The sequence below is a fragment of the Chiloscyllium punctatum genome, unplaced genomic scaffold, assembly GCF_047496795.1.
Source record: "Chiloscyllium punctatum isolate Juve2018m unplaced genomic scaffold, sChiPun1.3 scaffold_157, whole genome shotgun sequence".
Taxonomy (NCBI): Eukaryota; Metazoa; Chordata; class Chondrichthyes; order Orectolobiformes; family Hemiscylliidae; genus Chiloscyllium; species Chiloscyllium punctatum.
This window is the reverse complement of record NW_027309891.1, coordinates 396,478-407,326: the sequence shown is the minus strand read 5'-3', so window position 1 is coordinate 407,326 and position 10,849 is coordinate 396,478. Positions and strand designations below refer to the sequence as shown.

Sequence of the window (10,849 nt, the reverse complement as noted above, 5' to 3'; positions counted from 1 at the left end):
TCAAATTTGTGTTTTACAATGTGCACTAAGTTCTGTAAAACCTCTCATCACATACTATGAAAATTTCCTTCTCTTCCTGGTCAATATGTCTTTCCTTTCCCCTTCCCCTTCACACATTTCCAATGCCTTGGTCACAACAAAACTGTGCTGCCAGTGAAGTTTATGACATGGTTGAGTATTGCCCCGCCCCTCATTTACTCCGATTGGTTGAAGGACCAACTAGCACCTCTAGCCCCGTTCCCCAACTCTTATTGGTCCTGCGCTGACATCAATAATCCGAGGCCCATTGTGGGCTGGAGCATGCTCAGTGCTTCCTGCTTTTGTTGTTCATCAGGTCTCAGAGAGAGAGAGAGAGAGAGAGAGAGAGGGCTCATCCCTGTTTCGCCTGATGTCAGACAATAACAACAACTACCTGCATTGTATGGAGCCTTTCACATTGGCAAATCTCCTAAAATGCTTCATGAATGATGGGAACGTTGATTAAAGAGAACGATTTTTAGATACATATTTAAGGCGGACAGAGGGGTTTAGGGAAGATATTCCAAAGTTTGTGTCCTCGGCAGCTCCAATCGTGGAGTGATATAGGTGGGCAACAGCTTACAATGGAGAGTTAGTGGCTAACCATAAATTAACAACCTCATGTCATAGCCCCCTACCCCACACACCAGGCCTCGTTCTCACAGCCTGCCATTACACACGACCTATGGTTAGCCATTAACAGTCTCCATTAACAGCTAATGACCCTCCCCCAGCCAGATCGTTATCCACTCCTTTATCCAACCACTCTTCTTACTCTATCCCCACCTATCCTTTACTCCTTTTATCCTCCCCCCACAGTAACTTCTGCACATAAACTGACCTTTTTTTCTCAGTAATATCTGTTCTGTGGAAGGGACACTGAGTCTGAAACTTTAACTCTGATTTCTCTTCACAGATACTGCCAGACCTGCCGAGCTTTTCCAGAACCTCCTGGTTGTTGTTTCTGATTTACATCTTCTGCAGTTCTTTTGGTTTTAATTTCCCGGGAGTTTGTAATTCAGGTCCAACAGCCTCTGTCCCAGTCTCTGCTGTCTCTCCCAACCCCAAACAGTGACACTGCACCTGCACAGCTCATGGACATGTGTTGTCTTGCTGGCCACACCCCTCATTCAATCCCATTGGCTGCAGGACCACACAGATTCTCCTCCCATTGGTCTGGAGCTGCCGTCAATCAGCCGGGCCCCATTGTGATGAGAGTGGAGGGCTCATCCCTCTCTCTGCCCTGGGATGAGCTTCATCATTCACAGTGAATGGGACAGTATCACAGAGCACAGGGCCTGGGGGCTATTTAGCCCATTGGGGCTCTACTCTCTCCCTCTGGAGATGCTGCAAATCTGTCCCAAGTCCCCTCCCATGTGCCCATAGCCCCCCAAATCTTTCCTTAAAAAGTAAAATTCTAAGTCTGCTTCAGAATACCTGCTGAATCTGTGTCGTTCAGACTGTTCCAGATGCTCAGAACTTACTGAATAAAATAGTGTTCACATTTTCACCTTGTATTATTTGCCAAGTACTTGAAAGTAGTTACTAAAAATTGTGACAGTGTGAACAATTTCTCTCTCTGCAAATTCAAGACCTTGGAACCAAATCTGCACCAGATCGAAATCACTGCTTCACCTTCTCAGCTCCAAGGATAATTATCTGTGCTTCAGCTAGCTCTCTGCAAAAGAGAGGAATGAATCTTAATTTATTAAGATCAAAGAAACAGACCTTCAGTCCAATTCGTCCGTGCCAACAAGGAATCCTAAACTAATGGATTCCCATTTACCAGCTATTGGCCTGTATCCATCAAAACCCTTCCTATTCATGTACCCAATTGGAAGCCTTTTAGATGTTGTGATTTTATCAGCCTCCACTACTTCATCTGGTAGCCCCTCCCATACACACACCACACTCAGCTTAAAAACGTTGCCATTTAGATCCCTTTTAAATTGTTTTCCCTCTCAACTTAAACCCAGGTGCTCTAGTTTTGGACCCACCTAACCTGAGGAAATAGGACCCCGGCTGCTCACCTTATTCACACCCCTCGTGATTTTATAAATCTCCATGAAGTCACCTCTCCGCCTTTGACTGTCCAGAGAAAATAGCCCCAGCCTATTCAGCCTCTCCCTGTAGCCCAAATCCTCCAATCCTGGCAACGTTATTGTAAATCTTGTCCAAACCTTTTCAAGTTTCATAACATCCTTCCCAGAACAGAGTAATTCAAACTGAAAACAGAATTCCAGAAGTGGCTTAATCAATGTCCTGTCCAGCCACAATATGGCATCCCAGCTTCTGTATTCAATGCATTGACCAATAACGGAGAGCATTAATGGAGTCCCATTTGCCAGCGGTTCACCCTTATCCCTCTAAATCCTTCCTCTTCATGTACCCAATCAGATGCCTTTTAAATGCTGCAATTATACTAGCCTCCACCCCTTCCTCTGGCAGTTCATTCCATACTTGCAATGCCCTCAACATGAATAAGATGCCCCTTAGATCCCTTTTAAACCTTTTCCCTCTCACCTTAAGCCTGTACCCCCTAGTTCTGGACCCACCGAACTTGGGAAAAAGTCCCTGACTGCTCACCTTATCCATGCCCTTCATGATTTTATAAGATCACTTCTCAGCCTCCAACTCTCCAGGGAAAATAGTCCCAACCTATTCAGCCTTGCCCAATAAGCTCAAACCGTCCAACCCTGGCAAAATCCTTGCAAATGTTTTCTGAACCCTTTCAACTTTCTCAACTTTATTCCAAGAACAAGGAGATTTGAACTGAAAACAGAATTCCAGAAGAGCTGTAATCAGTGACCTGTCCAGCCACAATATGACATCACAACAGCTGCGTTCAATGCATTGACCAATAACGGGGAGGGTACCAAATGCTGCATTCAGTACCCCGCCTCCCTGTGACTCTACTTTCAAGGAACTAGGAACCTGCACTCCAAGGTCTCTTTGTTCAGCAATGTTCCCCAGGACTTTACCATTAAGTGTATAAGTCCTGCCCTGATTTGCCTTTCCAAAATACAACAGCTCACATTTATCTAAATTGAACTCCGTCTGCCATTCCTTGCTCCAATGGCTCATCTGATCAAGATCCTGTTGTATTCTGAACTAACTTTCTTCATTGTACACTACACCTCCAATTTTGGTGTCTTCTGTAAACCTCATATATTCACATCCAAGTCATTTATTTAAGGGCCCAATATCCATCCTTGCAGCACATTGCTGCTCACAGGCCTCCAGTCCACTTAGCAACTCTCCATCATCATCCTCTGTCTCCTACCTTCAAGGCAGTTTTGTAATGGCTTGTTCTCCCTTCATTCCATGTTATCAATCCCTGCGAACCAGGCTGCTTTGTGGAACCTTGTTGAATGTCCATATAAACAACATTCAACGCCTGGCTTAATCAATTTTCTTTGTCACTTCAAAACACTCACTCAAGTTAGTGAGACCCAATTGTGCATGTACAAAGTCACACTGACTCTCCCTGATCATTCCTTACCTTTCCAAATAGATGGATATCCTGTCCCTCAGAATCCCTTCCAACAACTTGCCTGCCACTGACTTCAGGCTCACTGTTCTCTTGTTCCATAGCCTCTCCTTACCACCTTTTAAAAATAATGGCACCTCACCTGTCACTATCAATGATACAAATACCTCAGGAGAGGCCCAACAATCAGTTCCCTAGATTTCCAGAAAGTTCCAGGATACACCTGATCAGGTTCCAGGGTTTTATCCACCTTGATGCGATTTAAGACATCCAGTACCACCTCCTCTGTAACATGGACACTTTCCAAGTTATCACTGTTTATTTCTCCAAATTCTCGAGCTTCCTTATACTTCACCAGTAAAAATGACGTGAAATATTTGCATATCTTTCGCACCCCCTGTGGTTCCATAGACAGCCTTGTTGACCTTTAAGGAGTCCTATTCTCTGGTCCAGTTAATCTTTTGTCTGTGATATATTTGTTTAATCTCTTTGGATCCTATTCCAGGACATCCCAGAAAGGCCTACTTCAAGGACCATAATTTTCCTCTGACTTGATCAACAATGCCCTCCAACACATACCCTCCACTTCCTGCACCTCCGCCTTTACCCCACCCCTCCAGCCACAAGAAAGAATATAACCCTGCGGTCTTCACCTTCTACCCCACTAATCTCCAGAAACAGCGCATTCACCTCTGTTATTTCTGCTACCTAAAGTCAGACCACACCACTAGAGGCAGATTTCCCTCCCCACCTCTATCTGTGTTCCGCAGAGACCATTCCTGCTGCGCCTTCCTTGTTCGGTCCACACCCTCCCACCAACCCACGCTCCACACCCTTGACCCTCCCTTACCGCCATGGGTAATGTAAAACATGCGGCCATACCTCCCTCTGACATCTATCCAAAACCCCAAAAGGATCTTTTCACATCAAGCAGAGATATGCCTGCACATCCCAAAACCTCATATACTGCATCGAGACACTATGGGAAATTTAACATGGTTCATCCAACTAAACTACACATCTTTAGACTGTGGGAGCAAACTGGAACACCCGAAGGAAACCCTTACAGATACTGGGGAGAATGTGCCAACTCCAACACAGACAGTCGCCCGAGGCTGGAATCAAACCCAGGTCCCTGGTGCTGAGGAAGCAGCGCTAACCACTGAGCCACAATACTGTGCGATCTTTGGTGCTGATGTGCTGCCCCACTGATACCTCAGTCACTCACCCTGCCTCATGTCCTGATGACGGAGTGAAATTATCGCTAGACACTTAATCCAGAGACCCAGATAACGTTCTGGGGACCCGGGTTTGAATCCCATCACGGCAGATTTTGGAACGTGAATTCAATAAATATCTGGGAAAAAAAAACCTAGTGACGACAAGGAATCCATTGTCAATTGTTGGAAAAACCAATGTGGTTCACTCACGACCTTTAGGGAAGGAAAAATGCCATCCTTACCTGGTCTGGTCTGCATGGAACTCCAGACCTATAGCAACGGGGTTGACTCTTATCCGCCCTCTGGGTAAACGCAGCAATAAATGCTGGCCGAGCCAGTGACTGCCTCATCCTGTGAATGAATAAAGAAAACAGGTCAGGTTTTGTTCCTTCTCTAGTAGGTACATCCTACAAACTGAATCTGAAATGTTCTCGTACACGCTGAACAAATACCTTTCCATCCAAGCCCTTAACACTACAGCACTCCGAGGCCATGTTGGTAAAGTTAAAACCACTTATCATTGTATCCATATTATTCTTACAGATAACTGAGATCTCTCGGTAAAATTGTGTCTCAATTCCCCGCTGACTATTGGGAGAGAGTCTACAATACAATCCCAGTAAGATGGTCATCCCTTTCTTATTTCTCAGTACCAACCAAATAACATGCCTGGAGGTACTCCCAGGAATATCCTCCCGAAGCCCAGCCATAATGTTATCCCTAATCAAAAACACCTCTCTCCCTGCTCTGTAGGCCCCTTTCTATCCTCGCTATAGCATCTATACCCTGGAACATTAAGCAGTTAGTCCTGTCCATCTCTGAGTGATGCTTTTGTAATTGTGGTAATATCCCAGTGCCATGTTCAAAACCATACCCTGAGCCCACCTGCCTGACCTGTCAGGTTTCTTGCACTGAAATAAATGCAGTGCAACTGGTCCGTCGCACCTCATTCTGTGACTTGCTCTTGCCTGCCTTGACAGTCTGACTGGTGAACAGTACCAGCCTCAGACTCGCCTCTTTTCTCACCATCTCTTTAGGATTACCCCGACTCCCTCACAGGTTTAATGCCTGCTGAGTGGCACTAGCAAATCTCCCTGCTCGTCAGGACCCCATGCTTTCCCCTTCCTATGCCATTGGTACCAATATACAATGTCCTCCCAATGGGTATTTTCCCTTTTGAGAATATTCTGCTCCCTCTGTGAGACATCCTTGACACTGGCACCAGGGCAGCACCACCCCATTCTGATGTCTCACTGTCAGCAGAAACGGTAGACTGTGTCCCTGACTATCACCATCGATCGTGTAGAACTGGATATACCTCACATTGTGTTAGAAGCCAGTCTCAGTACCTGTAACTTGACTGTCAGTGCGACTTTCCCGTGAAAGTCTATTACCACCTTCATTTTCCAAAACAGTATCCTTGTCTGAGATGGGGATAGCCACAGGAGACTCCTGCAGTACCGACCTACCCCTCCTAGCTTTCCTGGAGGTAACCCATCTACCTGACAGTATCTGCAGTATCCTGCATTCCTGAGACTGCCACCTATCACACCCCTCAGCTCCTGTCAATTCCTCACTGCCTTTAATCACTCATCCACCAATCCATGCGATCCAATAGGATTTGCAATCACACTTCCTGCAGGCATACTCATCAGGGTCATCGAAACTCTCCCTAATCTCCCACATCCGACAGGAACAGCACGCCACTCTACAACAGGCCATCTCTCCACCTTAACAATCTACAGACCAAGACAAAGGTACAGTGTTACTGCTCGAAAAATACTGCCCGAGAATAACTTAATGCTTACGTTTTATATCTTAAACATTTAATCAAGAGACCATAAGACATTAAAAAGAAATCCTCACCTGACTCACTATTGTAGATTTAATAAAATAAAACCGACTAAGATTGATATTTGAAGAGACTGAAACTCACTGAGCTGATCCCCGGCTCTGAGTACTTCCAAGAGTGAGGTCTCTCTGAGGACAGCTGTGAAATGTCTCTGTTTTTCTTCTCTGCCCACTCCATTTCCAGAGAGGTTTTTAACTTCACAGCAAGTCAGCTCAGAGAGGTCACTGCTTGGTTTTATTCCCTGGGGGTTGCCTTTGATGCCCAGACCAGTATTCATTGGCCACCTTTACTTGTCTTGGAGAAAGTGGTGGTTAACCGCCTCCCTGAAATGCTGCAGTCCATGTACACCACAGTGATGTTTGGACAACAGTCCCCCTCTGGCCCCACAACCCTCCCTGTCTCTGTAATCGCCCTTCGGCTTCAGAAATTACATGTCCGTGGCATAAGATTTTTATTTGGATTCATTTTTGTTTCATAAACACCCCCCCCCCCAAAAGTGAAATATTTCACTCCCAAACAAATTTCTGTTGATTGACCTTTTGGAGAGGCTGACACATGGACATTGCAATATTTTATCTCACATTGTACACGTAGAATGATGGAACTTTCTTTTAAACATTGCTAAAAAGGGAGGCAATGGCTTAATGGTATTCCTGCCAGATAAGTGACATGTGCAATGTTCCGAGGATTACGGACAGAATCCCAACATGGCTGATGGCAGCATCGGAATTCAATACAATCTAGAATGGAAAGGAGAATGATGACCATGAAACTATTGTTGATTGTAAGAAAACCCATCTGGTTCACTAATGTCCTGTAGGGAAGGAAACGGTCATCCTCACCTGGTCTGGCCTACATGTGACTCCAGACCCACAGCAATGTGGTTAACTCTCAACTGCCCTCAGGAAAAGTACTTTAAAAACTGTTAACAAGAACTCCGCAGGTAACACTTAAAAACTGGCTTTTCACATTGGGACCATGTGAATTTCTGAACGGCCTGAACTAAAACTGAGTTTCAGCTTCACCTTCTCCCTATCTCACATCAGTCTGTTTACACCCAACTCCAGAACACTCTCATTGAGCCAAGCAGCCCTCACAGTGCAGCCCTGTCATTTTCATTGTCTGCTCACACCTACACTGTCCTCAGCCTCCTGGACTGTTCTAATGCATCTCAATGGGAGCTCAGGGACAGCACCTCATCTTTCAATTCAGCCCTTTGTAACCCCAGAGTCAACATGGACCTCAGCAGTTTCTGAATGAACAGACAGTTGTCAGAAGCTGGAACATTCCACCTGAAAAGGTACTGGAATTTGAGTCCAAAAGGACTTTTAATGGGAAGTTGGCAGGTAATTGGAAATATGAAGTTGACAGGTTAACATCATGAAGTGGGTGATTGGGTCTAAATTTGAGAGTTCTTACAAAGAGAATTTGGATAAATCTGTGCTCCCTCTCAGGCTAATACCTCCTTCCTCAGCTGCAGGGCCCAGAACAGAGCACACACCCAAAGGATGATCCAACCATGAATTTGTACATCTTTCTGCTTAACAAAAATATTGGAGATATTTTTTCACAAACAGAACAGACAAACCTTTCTCCTTCCACAGTTAAATACCAATGATATTCAGATCCTGATGACTCCATTGACTGTAAAAACTTGATTTTGAGATCCCAGGCTCAATTATTCTGATTTAATATCCTATGAAATGAATTCACAAAACAAAACTCTCAGTCAGTGCAGGAAGAATATAAAGACATACTTTTTTCTTGGTATGTGCTTGATGTGTAAATGCCTCTCTTCAAGTTGCATGCCCCCCCTCCAAATCGTAGGAAGGGGACATGCACATACGCCTCACTGTACCTTACCCCCAATAAAAATGGCGGCCATATCCCAGGACCTTTCACCGCCTGAGGGCCGCAGCCATTTTCCCATCTGCTGCAAACGCTGGATTAAGAGTTGCTAATTCAGATTTACGAACCACGCAGTGTGTAATTAAAACTTCCCAGTCTAAAGTAACTAATTATCTCCCTGTCTCTGAGGCCAATCTTCCCTTCCCTGTTTGCGTCTCCCACATTCACCGACGGCCGAGTCACGTGGCACTGCACAGGCAGAGTTACTGGTGACGTGTCATCCCACTAGCCACGCCCCTCATTCACTCCCATTGTTTGGATGACCAGCTGGTTCCACTTGGTCCACCAGTCCCACCATTTTTTCCTATTGGTCCGAAGCTTCCACCAATCAGCTGGACCCCATTGTGAGGTCAGTGATGGGATCCTCCCCCTGTCTGAATCAAACCTGGACTGTGTATGGATGGTGTGAATCAGGAACAACAAGCAGAAGGTGCTGGAAAAGCTCAGCAGGTCTGGCAGCATGTGGGAACAGAAATCTGTCCAGTGGCCCTTCCTCAGATCCGATGGGAGCTGGGAAAATTAGAATTCTGACAGTGTGGAAACAGACCATTCGGCCCAAAGGCTCCACAGCGTCTCTCCGAAGGGTATCCCATCCAGACCAATTCCCCTGACATATTACTGTATAGTTCTCCTGACTAATGAACCTAACCTACACATTCCTGAGCATTATGGGAAGTTTAGCTTGGCCAATTCAACCAACCTGCACATCTTTGTACTGCAGGAGATAGGGGTTAAAGAGTAAATAATAGGCAGGGACAGAACCAAAAGAGAGACCAGAACATTTGGAAAGACAAAGGAGTGGATTACGATCTGGCTGGGAGGGTGCATAGCTGTTAATGGAGGGGACAGGAACCTGTGTCTGGCAGCATCTCAGTGGAGGTGGCGGAAATGGCGACTGATGATCCACGTTCTGCTGCAAAAACAGATCCCGAGCTTCCAGCTGCCTAACACTTTAACATACGAGTCTGTTCCCAGGCCAACATCTCTGTCTTATGCTTACTGCAGTGTTCCAGTGAGGCCAGAACAGACCAAATGGCCCCGTATTTCAAGGACTGCAATTTCCCCTCCCATATGGTCAATACCATCCAATGTATCTCCTCCACTTCCCGCACCTCTGCCTTTGAAACCCACACCTCCAACTGCAACAAGGATAGAACACCCCCCGCCCCCACCCCCAGTCCTGACTTTCCACCCAGATACAACACATCATCCTCTGCCATCATTCCACCACCTACAATCAGACCCACCACCAGATTCTTAAGGGGTTTGACAGAATAAATAATAATGTGTCTGAGGGCAAACACAGAGGGGAGTCTGAAACCAGATTCTGAGTCAGTCACAGAATCAAGGGATCTGTTTCGGATTCGTCACGTTTAAGGCAACACAGACACGGTAAGGGGTTTCAGTAGCAATGGAGCTGGGGTGAAGAGGAGACAAGCAACGGTTTGGAATTCCTGGTGTTTGGGATTGTGTGGATGTCTAATCAGAAGGTCAGCTTGGGGTCAGATATAACTGCAATACTGTGAAGAGTGTAGTTCTGCTGCATAGTTCCCAGTGAGAGGGAGAGGCTCAGCATTAAGGGGAAGGAATTTGTCCGGCAACGGGTTTAACCATTACAATGTTTTATTGGAGGAAACTGCACCTAATCGAGTAGTGGGAATGTGGTAAGCAGTTTGATAACTGAATAACAGTGGAGTAGTTGGGAGGGATGATGGGGAGGGAGAGCTGGGCATCGTCAGTGTACATGTGAAACCCAACATGGCACTTTTGCACAAGGTCACCTCCTGGCAGTATGTACATGAGATACAGAAGGGACCAAGGACACCAAATGCAAGGAATTCAGAAAGGAAAGGGAGAGTGGAGATGTAGCAGGATTTAGGGAGAGAAGGACGGAACCAGAAAAGACAGAACAAGGAACAATGTCTGTGAATCGGTGAGGGGACTGATGGGGAGGAGGAGGAAAGAGAGTTGGAAAGTCTGTAGTTTAGTGAGATTAGGGTAAAGGGTCAAGGTGAGCTCTGATAAGGCTTGACAAGAGACTGGAGGAAGATGTAAGTTTAGGACAAAAACCAGGAACACGACGTGACGCAGCTTGGCTTGGCGGGCTAGTGGGAGGGAGGGAAGCAGCAGATCGGATTATCTCAGTCTTAGTGACAGAGAAACTCCATGTGCTCCTCACTCATTGTTGAAGAGAAGGATGGAGGAGACAGGATGATGGACAGTGTTTCACAAAGAAACAAAACCAGGGTTAGTGATATTTAAAGTGAGTGAACAAACCTAATGTATTTAACCTTTATCCAAAATATTAAAACAAACGACTGAAGTCCTGGTTCGAATCCCATATTGGCAGGTGGTGGAATC

At 45.7% G+C, this 10,849-nt stretch overlaps 1 long non-coding RNA gene across 1 annotated transcript; it reads right to left on the bottom strand.

The window, feature by feature from the left end:
- Positions 1 to 4,967: 4,967 nt before the first annotated feature.
- LOC140471833 (uncharacterized) lies at positions 4,968 to 10,849 on the bottom strand. Its single transcript, XR_011957208.1, has 3 exons — positions 10,766 to 10,849; positions 8,169 to 8,276; positions 4,968 to 5,079 (listed from the first exon to the last, which is right to left on the bottom strand). It is a non-coding gene; the product is annotated as an uncharacterized lncRNA (long non-coding RNA).